The sequence below is a fragment of the Oncorhynchus kisutch genome, linkage group LG13 (assembly GCF_002021735.2).
Source record: "Oncorhynchus kisutch isolate 150728-3 linkage group LG13, Okis_V2, whole genome shotgun sequence".
NCBI lineage: Eukaryota > Metazoa > Chordata > Actinopteri > Salmoniformes > Salmonidae > Oncorhynchus > Oncorhynchus kisutch.
The window spans coordinates 2,876,502-2,889,395 of NC_034186.2; the positions used below are offsets into that span (position 1 = coordinate 2,876,502).

The window sequence follows — 12,894 nt, forward strand, 5'->3', positions numbered from 1 at the left end:
CACCAGACACCTCCAACATAGTGGCAGATGGTTAGACACCAGACACCTCCAACATAGTGGCAGATGGTTAGACACCAGACACCTCCAACATAGTGGCAGATGGTTAGACATAGGCCAGACACCTCCAACATAGTGGCAGATGGTTAGACATAGGCCAGACACCTCCAATATAGTGGCAGATGGTTAGACCCCAGACACCTCCAACATAGTGGCAGATGGTTAGACACCAGACACCTCCAACATAGTGGCAGATGGTTAGACACCAGACACCTCCAATATAGTGGCAGATGGTTAGACATAGGCCAGACACCTCCAACATAGTGGCAGATGGTTAGACACCTCCAACATAGTGGCAGATGGTTAGACATAGACACCTCCAATATAGTGGCAGATGGTTAGACATAGGCCAGACACCTCCAACATAGCGACAGATTATTTATCTCGTTACTCCAAGATGGCTGACGGGGAGGGGAATGTGAAGGGAGGGGCCTTGACAGGGTGTCTCTGGGAGAGCGGAGTATGACAGAGAGGAAGTCTGGGTGTGTTTACCCTGTATTATAATGACTTCATCATTACACCCTGATCTGTTACTCTGCACTAGTTGTTGTACTGTCCCCGTTGTTCTCCCTACCTCTGATCCCAGGTGACGAGCAGCACCTGACAGAGGGGAAAGTGATATATTTGGGTGCTATGGGGTGGGGGTTCAGGTCTCCTGGGTTACGGACCTGGGAAAACATGTATGAAGGTGTATCTGTGAGGAGGCCTTACCACTGTAACATGTATGTGTTATTCTCAAGCCGGGGGCCATGTATCTGTAATAAATATCACTCAGCCATGTATCTGTAATAAATATCACTCAGCCATGTATCTGTAATAAATATCACTCAGCCGTGTATCTGTAATAAATATCACTCAGCCATGTATCTGTAATAAATATCACTCAGCCGTGTATCTGTAATAAATATCACTCAGCCATGTATCTGTAATAAATATCACTCAGCCATGTATCTGTAATAAATATCACTCAGCCGTGTATCTGTAATAAATATCACTCAGCCATGTATCTGTAATAAATATCACTCAGCCGTGTATCTGTAATAAATATCACTCAGCCATGTATCTGTAATAAATATCACTCAGCCATGTATCTGTAATAAATATCACTCAGCCGTATATCTGTAATAAATATCACTCAGCCATGTATCTGTAATAAATATCACTCAGCCGTGTATCTGTAATAAATATCACTCAGCCATGTATCTGTAATAAATATCACTCAGCCGTGTATCTGTAATAAATATCACTCAGCCGTATATCTGTAATAAATATCACTCAGCCATGTATCTGTAATAAATATCACTCAGCCGTGTATCTGTAATAAATATCACTCAGCCGTGTATCTGTAATAAATATCACTCAGCCGTGTATCTGTAATAAATATCACTCAGCCGTATATCTGTAATAAATATCACTCAGCCATGTATCTGTAATAAATATCACTCAGCCGTGTATCTGTAATAAATATCACTCAGCCGTGTATCTGTAATAAATATCACTCAGCCGTGTATCTGTAATAAATATCACTCAGCCATGTATCTGTAATAAATATCACTCAGCCGTATATCTGTAATAAATATCACTCAGCCATGTATCTGTAATAAATATCACTCAGCCGTGTATCTGTAATAAATATCACTCAGCCGTGTATCTGTAATAAATATCACTCAGCCATGTATCTGTAATAAATATCACTCAGCCGTGTATCTGTAATAAATATCACTCAGCCGTGTATCTGTAATAAATATCACTCAGCCGTGTATCTGTAATAAATATCACACAGCTTTGGCATCAGCCATGGCCCTGCGATAGGCACAGATTTTTTTTCTTCCCGAAATCACTGTCTACCAGCTCCGCTGGTCAGTACCCAATATCCTGAATGTCCATCCCAGGGTATAAAAGCCACAGGGCTCAGTTCTTACCTTCTGTGGGGCGAGGTGTACAGGAGGCACCAGGCTGGCAGGAGGGTCAGTGATGTAGGTCTTCTTAGGGACAGGTTGTGGGAAGCCCTGCTGGGTAGGAGCAGCAGTATGGCTAGGCTGGGTTCTCCAGGTGTTTTCTGGTTCTCCCCTGTACCCTCCTGGTCCAGGGTAGGCCTGTTCTGGGTATCAGAAACGCCATGTACATGTTCAAAATGTGTTGAAAATACAGTAAGTACACTAATAACACATGACATTTTAAGCACAAACTTAATTGTAACAATAAAAATGGGATTCTACTTGTCTTCGTTTTCACAAACACCAGAAAAACTGTTTTGGTACATTTGACTAGTTTCTAAATACATTTCAAATGTATTGGAAACAGTTTGTCAAGCAATTTTAGATAACATGGTAGAAGTGCAAATGGACAGTGTGTGTTAATGTTGAATGTGAAAAGTCTGGTAGATTAGACACCTTGTGGTGCAGAGCCTGGCTGAGGGGCGAAGCCTGGCTGAGGGACGGAGCCTGGCTGAGGGGGCCCGTAGGCCGAGTCAGGGCCTCGTGGCTGAGGGGGCCCGTAGGCCGAGTCAGGGCCTCGTTGCTGAGCAGACACGTACTGGACCTGTGAAGAGATGTGCTCAAATGATTAATAACACTCTGACCTCTAACACATCTCCTTCCTCATCGAAGACGAGGGTTCAATCCCTTCCTCTCTTCCTACTTTGTCTCCTACTTTGTCTCCTCCCATTCTATCTCCCGATCTGTTTTCTAGCTGTCTATAATAAAGCACAAACATCAACAAACAAGGCGTGTACTGGACCTGGGCTGGGCTCTGGATCGGCTGCTGGGCAAACTGCTGGGGGGGGTCCTGGGGATTGGTGCTGGGGGGCGGGTTGGGCAGACCTCACCTGGGGCGAAGAAGATGATGTCAGTGGTCAAAGAGACACTGGGTCTGTCTCAAATAGCAACCTATTCCACATAGGGCTCTGGACGGACGGACGGACGGACGGACGGACGGACGGACGGACGGACGGACGGACGGACGGACGGACGGACAGACAGACAGACAGACAGACAGACAGACAGACAGACAGACAGACAGACAGACAGACAGACAGACACTGGGTCTGTCTCAAATAGCAACCTATTCCACATAGGGCTCTGGACAGACAGACAGACAGACAGACAGACAGACAGACAGACAGACAGACAGACAGACAGACAGACAGACAGACACTGGGTCTGTCTCAAATAGCAACCTATTCCACATAGGGCTCTGGACAGACAGACAGACAGACAGACAGACAGACAGACAGACAGACAGACAGACAGACAGACAGACAGACAGACAGACAGACAGACAGACAGACAGACAGGTTGAAGGGAATGATCAGCTGCAGCGTCCCTTGGAGCAGTTTAAGTGGTTAAAAGATTTGATTAGATAGGAAGAATAACTTGGGGATTTTGGCAGATACCCATAGACTTCCAGTCATAGTGCAAACGCTAGCAGATACCCATAGACTTCCAGTCATTGTGCTAACGCTAGCAGACACCTATAGACTTCCAGTCATTGTGCTAACGCTAGCAGACACCTATAGACTTCCAGTCATTGTGCTAATGCTAGCAGATACCCATAGACTTCCAGTCATAGTGCAAACGCTAGCAGATACCCATAGACTTCCAGTCATTGTGCTAATGCTAGCAGATACCCATAGACTTCCAGTCATTGTGCTAATGCTAGCAGATACCCATAGACTTCCAGTCATTGTGCTAATGCTAGCAGATACCCATAGACTTCCAGTCATTGTGCTAATGCTAGCAGATACCCATAGACTTCCAGTCATTGTGCTAATGCTAGCAGATACCCATAGACTTCCAGTCATTGTGCTAACGCTAGCAGACACCTATCGACTTCCAGTCATTGTGCTAATGCTAGCAGATACAGGTTGCAAGTTCGAATCCCTGAGCTGAGAAGGTAAAAATCTGTCGTTCTGCCCCTGAACAGGCAGTTAACCCACTGTTCCTAGGCCGTTATTGAAAATAAGAATTTGTTCTTAACTGACTTGCCTGGTTAAATAAAGGTAAAATAAAATTAAAAATTAAAAAATACGCATAGACTCCCAGTCATTGCGCTAACGCTAGTTAGCATAGGCTCGAGAAACGACCTCTAACTTCCTTCACACTGGACAAAAGACATACAAAATGGTATCTACAAGTTCATCTGACTCTGGGGAAGAAGACAAAGGACATCATTGTCAAAATCCTGATGTATCCCTTTCAGTGCAGTTCCTTGCTCAAGGGCACAAAACAGGATATGGGTACCAGCCAGGATTTGTGTACCTGTACATTGAAGGTGGGCTGGCTGGGGGTGGAGGCTGTGGCGTAGGTGGCTGGGACTGGCTGTGGCACCGTATGGAACTGAGGCCTGGCCACTGGGGAGGCAGAGGAGGGGGAGTGCTCCGCCTGGGAACGGGGCAGTGTTCCACCTGGGGCCCCGGACTTCTTAGTGGCCGTCAGAGGAGGCTGAGTCGGGATGACCATACGCTTGTAGCCGGTGACCGGAGCATTGGGACTGGTCACAGACGGAAGAGTTTCAGAGTTCTGTAAAACAGAACGATAATAGTAGAGTTTTGAATCCTCTGCAGAACACAAGAGTCTCTGTTTATCATCAAATACAGGTTTTAAAAAATGACAACATCACTGTCTTGTCTCTCTCTTCAGTCACAAATGAAGTTCCTGCAAGGAAACATTTAAGTTATTCTTCCTATCTAATCAAATCTTTTGATCTTAAGAACTCCGAGAGCACAGATTATCTAGCTTTTACGTACTGAAGACATGTTCTGCATATAGCAGTGATGAAGCTGTGTTAAAAGGCTAGGGAGGAGCAGCGCCTGGCAGCACTAAAATACACTATGACTCAGTCAACTGCCCTGCATGCTTCCTTCATATGCATCCCCAGGTTATCTAGGAATGTGTCTCAAATTGCACCCTATTCCTTATGGAGTGCACTACTATAGACCAGGGTCCATAGGGGTAGTGTACTACTATAGACCAGGGTCCATAGGGGTAGTGTACTAGTATAGACCAGGGTCCATAGGGGTAGTGTACTACTATAGACCAGGGTCCATAGGGGTAGTGTACTAGTATAGACCAGGGTCCATAGGGGTAGTGTACTACTATAGACCAGGGTCCACAGGGGTAGTGTACTACTATAGACCAGGGTAGTGTACTACTATAGACCAGGGTCCATAGGGGTAGTGTACTACTATAGACCAGGGTCCATAGGGGTAGTGTACTACTATAGACCAGGGTCCATAGGGGTAGTGTACTACTATAGACCAGGGTAGTGTACTACTATAGACCAGGGTAGTGTAATACTATAGACCAGGGTCCATAGGGGTAGTGTACTACTATATGCCAGGGTCCATAGGGGTAGTGTACTACTATAGACCAGGGTAGTATACTACTATAGACCAGGGTCCATAGGGGTAGTGCACTACTATAGACCAGGGTCCATAGGGGTAGTGTACTACTATAGACCAGGGTAGTGTACTACTATAGACCAGGGTAGTGTAATACTATAGACCAGGGTAGTGTACTACTATAGACCAGGGCCCATAGGGGTAGTGTACTACTATAGACCAGGGTCCATAGGGGTAGTGTACTACTATAGACCAGGGTCCATAGGGGTAGTGTACTACTATAGACCAGGGTCCATAGGGGTAGTGTACTACTATAGACCAGGGTAGTGTACTACTATAGACCAGGGCCCATAGGGTAGTGTACTACTATAGACCAGGGTCCATAGGGGTAGTGTACTACTATAGACCAGGGTCCATAGGGGTAGTGCACTACTATAGACCAGGGTCCATAGGGGTAGTGCACTACTATAGACCATGGTAGTGTACTACTATAGACCAGGGTCCATAGGGGTAGTGCACTACTATAGACCATGGTAGTGTAATACTATAGACCAGGGTCCATAGGGGTAGTGCACTACTATAGACCATGGTAGTGTACTACTATAGACCAGGGTCCATAGGGGTAGTGTACTACTATAGACCAGGGTAGTGTACTACTATAGACCAGGGTAGTGTACTACTATAGACCAGGGTAGTGTACTACTATAGACCAGGGTCCATAGGGGTAGTGTACTACTATAGACCAGGGTAGTGTACTAATATAGACCAGGGCCCATAGGGGTAGTGTACTACTATAGACCAGGGTCCATAGGGGTAGTGTACTACTATAGACCAGGGTCCATAGGGGTAGTGTACTACTATAGACCAGGGTCCATAGGGGTAGTGTACTACTATAGACCAGGGTAGTGTACTACTATAGACCAGGGCCCATAGGGTAGTGTACTACTATAGACCAGGGTCCATAGGGGTAGTGTACTACTATAGACCAGGGTCCATAGGGGTAGTGCACTACTATAGACCAGGGTCCATAGGGGTAGTGCACTACTATAGACCATGGTAGTGTACTACTATAGACCAGGGTCCATAGGGGTAGTGCACTACTATAGACCATGGTAGTGTAATACTATAGACCAGGGTCCATAGGGGTAGTGCACTACTATAGACCATGGTAGTGTACTACTATAGACCAGGGTCCATAGGGGTAGTGTACTACTATAGACCAGGGTAGTGTACTACTATAGACCAGGGTAGTGTACTACTATAGACCAGGGTAGTGTACTACTATAGACCAGGGTCCATAGGGGTAGTGTACTACTATAGACCAGGGTAGTGTACTACTATAGACCAGGGTCCATAGGGGTAGTGTACTACTATAGACCAGGGTAGTGTACTACTATAGACCAGGGTAGTGTACTACTATAGACCAGGGCCCATAGGGGTAGTGTACTACTATAGACCAGGGTCCATAGGGGTAGTGTACTACTATAGACCAGGGTCCATAGGGGTAGTGTACTACTATAGACCAGGGTAGTGTACTACTATAGACCAGGGTCCATAGGGGTAGTGTACTACTATAGACCAGGGTAGTGTACTACTATAGACCAGGGCCCATAGGGGTAGTGTACTACTATAGACCAGGGCCCATAGGGGTAGTGTACTACTATAGACCAGGGCCCATAGGGGTAGTGTACTACTATAGACCAGGGTCCATAGGGGTAGTGTACTACTATAGACCAGGGTAGTGTACTACTATAGACCAGGGTCCATAGGGGTAGTGTACTACTATAGACCAGGGTCCATAGGGGTAGTGTACTACTATATACCAGGGTAGTGTACTACTATAGACCAGGGTCCATAGGGGTAGTGTACTACTATAGACCAGGGTAGTGTACTACTATAGACCAGGGTCCATAGGGGTAGTGTACTACTATAGACCAGGGTAGTGTAATACTATAGACCAGGGTAGTGTACTACTATAGACCAGGGCCCATAGGGGTAGTGTACTACTATAGACCAGGGTAGTGTACTACTATAGACCAGGGTCCATAGGGGTAGTGTACTACTATAGACCAGGGTCCATAGGGGTAGTGTACTACTATAGACCAGGGTAGTGTACTACTATAGACCAGGGTCCATAGGGGTAGTGTACTACTATAGACCAGGGTAGTGTACTACTATAGACCAGGGCCCATAGGGGTAGTGTACTACTATAGACCAGGGCCCATAGGGGTAGTGTACTACTATAGACCAGGGCCCATAGGGGTAGTGTACTACTATAGACCAGGGTCCATAGGGGTAGTGTACTAGTATAGACCAGGGTCCATAGGGGTAGTGTACTACTATAGACTAGGGTCCACAGGGGTAGTGTACTACTATAGACCAGGGTAGTGTACTACTATAGACCAGGGTCCATAGGGGTAGTGTACTACTATAGACCAGGGTCCATAGGGGTAGTGTACTACTATAGACCAGGGTAGTGTACTACTATAGACCAGGGTCCATAGGGGTAGTGTACTACTATAGACCAGGGTAGTGTACTACTATAGACCAGGGTAGTATACTACTATAGACCAGGGCCCATAGGGGTAGTGTACTACTATAGACCAGGGTCCATAGGGGTAGTGTACTACTATAGACCAGGGTAGTGTACTACTATAGACCATGGTCCATAGGGGTAGTGTACTACTATAGACCAGGGTAGTGTACTACTATAGACCAGGGTCCATAGGGGTAGTGTACTACTATAGACCAGGGTCCATAGGGGTAGTGTACTACTATAGACCAGGGTAGTGTACTACTATAGACCAGGGTAGTGTACTACTATAGACGAGGGTCCATAGGGGTAGTGTACTACTATAGACGAGGGTCCATAGGGGTAGTGTACTACTATAGACCAGGGTCCATAGAGGTAGTGTACTACTATAGACCAGGGTCCATAGGGGTAGTGTACTACTATAGACCAGGGTAGTGTACTACTATAGACCAGGGTAGTGTACTATTATAGACCAGGGCCAATAGGGTAGTGTACTACTATAGACCAGGGTCCATAGGGGTAGTGCACTACTATAGACCAGGGTCCATAGGGGTAGTGTACTACTATAGACCAGGGTCCATAGGGGTAGTGTACTACTATAGACCAGGGTCCATAGGGGTAGTGCACTACTATAGACCAGAGCCCATATGGGTAGTGTACTACTATAGACCAGGGTCCATAGGGGTAGTGCACTACTTTAGACCAGGGTCCATAGGGGTAGTGCACTACTATAGACCAGAGCCCATAGGGGTAGTGCACTACTATACACCAGGGCAGTGTACTACTATAGACCAGGGTAGTGCACTACTATAGACCAGGGTAGTGTACTACTATAGACCAGGGTAGTGTACTACTATAGACGAGGGTAGTACACTACTATAGACCAGGGTAGTGTACTACTATAGACCAGGGTCCATAGGGGTAGTGTACTACTATAGACCAGGGTAGTGCACTACTATAGACCAGAACCCATAGGGGTAGTGCACTACTATAGACCAGGGCCCATAGGGTAGTGTACTACTATAGACCAGAGCCCATAGGGGTAGTGCACTACTATAGACCAGGGCCCATAGGGGTAGTGCACTACTATAGACCAGGGTAGTGTACTACTATAGACCAGGGCCCATAGGGTAGTGTACTACTATAGACCAGGGCCCATAGGGGTAGTGTACTACTATGGACCAGGGCCCATAGGGTAGTGCACTACTGTAATCCTTAAACCAGGGTTAATACTGTCCTGGTCCCATCCCTCCATCCATAAACCAGGGTTAATACTGTCCTGGTCCCATCCCTCCATCCCTCCATCAATAAACAAGGGTTAATACTGTCCTGGTCATATCCCTCCATCCCTCCATCCATAAACCAGGGTTAATACTGCCCTGGTCCCATCCCTCCATCCCTCCAACCATTAACCAGGGTTAATACTGTCCTGGTCCCATCCCTCCATCCATAAACCAGGGTTAATACTGTCCTGGTCCCATCCCTCCATCCATAAACCAGGGTTAATACTGTCCTGGTCCCATCCCTCCATCCCTCCATCCATAAACCAGGGTTAATACTGTCCTGGTCCCATCCCTCCATCCATAAACCAGGGTTAATACTGTCCTGGTCCCATAAATTCAACATACCAATTAGGATTTGGCTAAAACAACTTGAATCAGTTATAGAGCCCATTGCCCTTTACGGTTGTGAGGTCTGGGGTCCGCTCACCAACCAAGATTTCACAAAATAGGACAAACACCAAATTGAGATTGCAGAATTCTGCAAAAATATCCTTTGTGTACAACGTAGAACACAAAATAATGCATGCAGAGCATAATTAAGCCGATACCCACTAATTATCAATATCCAGAAAAGAGCTGTTAAATTCTACAACCACCTAAAAGGAAGAAATTCCCAAACCTTCCATAACAAAGCCATCACCTACAGAGAGATGAACCTGGAGAAGAGTCCCCTATGTAAGCTGGTCCTGGGGCTCTGTTCACAAACACAAACACACCCCACAGAGCCCCAGGACAGCAGCACAATTAGACCCAACCAAATCATGAGAAAACAAAAAGATAATTACTTGACGCATTGGAAGGATTTAACAAAAAAAACTGAGCAAACTAGAATGCTATTTGGCCCTACACAGAGAGTACACAGTGGCAGAATATCTGTCCACTGTGACTGACCCAAAATTAAGGAAAGCTTTGACTATGTACAGACTTTGTGAGCATAGCCTTGCTATTGAGAAAGATTTTTTTTTTTTTTTTGATAAACTCCCATATCTATTGGGTGAAATTCCACAGTGTGCCATCACAGCAGCAAGATCAGTGACCTGTTGCTACAAGAAAAGGGCAACCAGTGAAGAACAAACACCATTGTAAATACAACCCATATTTATGCTTATTTATTTTCCCTTGTGTACTTTAACTATTTGTACATTGTTACAACACTGTATATATATATATATATATATATATATATATATATATATATATATATATACACAGTGCCTTGCGAAAGTATTCAGCCCCCTTGAACTTTGCGACCTTTTGCCACATTTCAGGCTTCAAACATAAAGATATAAAACTGTATTTTTTTTTGTGAAGAATCAACCACAAGTGGGACACAATCATGAAGTGGAACGACACTTTTTTAACAAATCAAAAACTGAAAAAATGGGGCGTGCAAAATTATTCAGCCCCTTTACTTTCAGTGCAGCAAACTCTCTCCAGAAGTTCAGTGAGGATCTCTGAATGATCCAATGTTGACCTAAATGACTAATGATGATAAATACAATCCACCTGTGTGTAATCAAGTCTCCGTATAAATGCACCTGCACTGTGATAGTCTCAGAGGTCCGTTAAAAGCACAGAGAGCATCATGAAGAACAAGGAACACAACAGGCAGGTCCGAGATATTTAAAGTTTAAAGCCGGATTTGGATCCAAAAATATTTCCCAAGCTTTAAACATCCCAAGGAGCACTGTGCAAGCGATGATATTGAAATGGAAGGAGTATCAGACCACTGCAAATCTACCAAGACCTGGCCGTCCCTCTAAACTTTCAGCTCATACAAGGAGAAGACTGATCAGAGATGCAGCCAAGAGGCCCATGATCACTCTGGATGAACTGCAGAGATCTACAGCTGAGGTGGGAGGCTCTGTCCATAGGACAACAATCAGTCGTATATTGCACAAATCTGGCCTTTATGGAAGAGTGGCAAGAAGAAAGCCATTTCTTAAAGATATCCATAAAAAGTGTTGTTTAAAGTTTGCCACAAGCCACCTGGGAGACACACCAAACATGTGGAAGAAGGTGCACTGGTCAGATGAAACCAAAATTTAACTTTTTGGCAACAATGCAAAACGTTATGTTTGGCGTAAAAGCAACACAGCTCATCACCCTGACCACACCATCCCCACTGTCAAACATGGTGGTGGCAGCATCATGGTTTGGGCCTGCTTTTCTTCAGCAGGGACCTGGAAGATGGTTAAAATTGATGGGAAGATGGATGGAGCCAAATACAGGACCATTCTGGAAGAAAACCTGATGGAGTCTGCAAAAGACCTGAGACTGGGACGGAGATTTGTCTTCCAACAAGACAATGATCCAAAACATAAAGCAAAATCTACAATGGAATGGTTCAAAAATAAACATATCCAGGTGTTAGAATGGCCAAGTCAAAGTCCAGACCTGAATCCAATCGAGAATCTGTGGAAAAGAACTGAAAACTGCTGTTCACAAATGCTCTCCATCCAACCTCACTGAGCTCGAGCTGTTTTGCAAGGAGGAATGGGAAAAAATGTCAGTCTCTCGATGTGCAAAACTGATAGAGACAAACCCCAAGCGACTTACAGCTGTAATCGCAGCAAAAGGTGGCGCTACAAAGTATTAACTTAAGGGGGCTGAATAATTTTGCACGGCCAATTTTTCAGTTTTTGATTTGTTAAAAAAGTTTTAAATATCCAATAAATGTCGTTCCACTTCATGATTGTGTCCCACTTGTTGTTGATTCTTCACAAAAAATACAGTTTTATATCTTTATGTTTGAAGCCTGAAATGTGGCAAAAGGTCGCAAAGTTCAAGGCAAGGCACTGTATATATATATATTTATAATATGACATTTGTAATGTCTTTATTGTTTTGAAACTTCTGTATGTGTAACGTTTACTATAAATTTGTATTGTTTATTTCACTTTTGTATATTATTTACCTCACTTGCTTTGGCAATGTTAACACATGTTTCCCATGCCAATAAAGCTCATTGAATTGAATTGAATTGAGAGAGTTGGGAGAGAGGATAGAGGAGAGCGAGAGAGAGCGAGAGAGAGAGAGAGAGAGAGAGTGAGTTGGAAGAGAAGAGAGAGAGACAGAGAGAGAGTTGGGGGAGAGGATAGAGAAGCGAGAGAGGGAGAGAGAGTTGGGAGAGGATGGAAGAGAGAGAGGATAGAGAGAGAGAGAGAGAGAGAGAGAGTTGGGAGAGAGGATAGAGTAGAGAGAGAGGGAGAGAGAGTTGGGAGAGAGGATGGAGGAGAGAGAGGGAGAGAGGAGAGAGGAGAGATAGAGGGGAGAGAGAGAGAGAGAGAGAGAGATGGGAGAGAGGATAGAGAAGAGAGAGTTGGGAGAGAGGATAGAGAAGAGAGAGTTGGGAGAGAGGATATAGAAGAGAGAGTTGGGAGAGAGGATAGATAAGAGAGAGTTGGGAGAGAGGATAGAGAAGAGAGAGTTGGGAGAGAGGATAGAGAAGAGAGAGTTGGGAGAGAGGATAGAGAAGAGAGAGTTGGGAGAGAGGATAGAGAAGAGAGAGTTGGGAGAGAGGATAGAGAAGAGAGAGTTGGGAGAGAGGATAGAGAAGAGAGAGTTGGGAGAGAGGATAGAGAAGAGAGAGTTGGGAGAGAGGATAGAGAAGAGAGAGTTGGGAGAGAGGATAGAGAAGAGAGAGTTGGGGAGAGAGGATAGAGAAGAGAGAGTTGGGA

The 12,894-nt window shown here is 45.0% G+C and overlaps 1 protein-coding gene across 1 annotated transcript in view; it reads right to left on the reverse strand.

Moving 5' to 3' along the window:
- LOC109882774 (lipoma-preferred partner homolog) overlaps positions 1-2,592 on the reverse strand; it is a 179,680-nt gene extending 177,088 nt beyond the window's left edge. Inside the window, exons 1-2 of the mRNA XM_031838172.1 lie at positions 2,451-2,592; positions 1,980-2,158 (exon numbers count right to left, since the gene is read on the reverse strand). The gene's annotated coding sequence lies outside the window, so the exon portion shown is untranslated. The remainder of the gene's footprint in view (positions 1-1,979; positions 2,159-2,450) is intronic.
- Between the last annotated feature and the right edge of the window lie 10,302 nt (positions 2,593-12,894).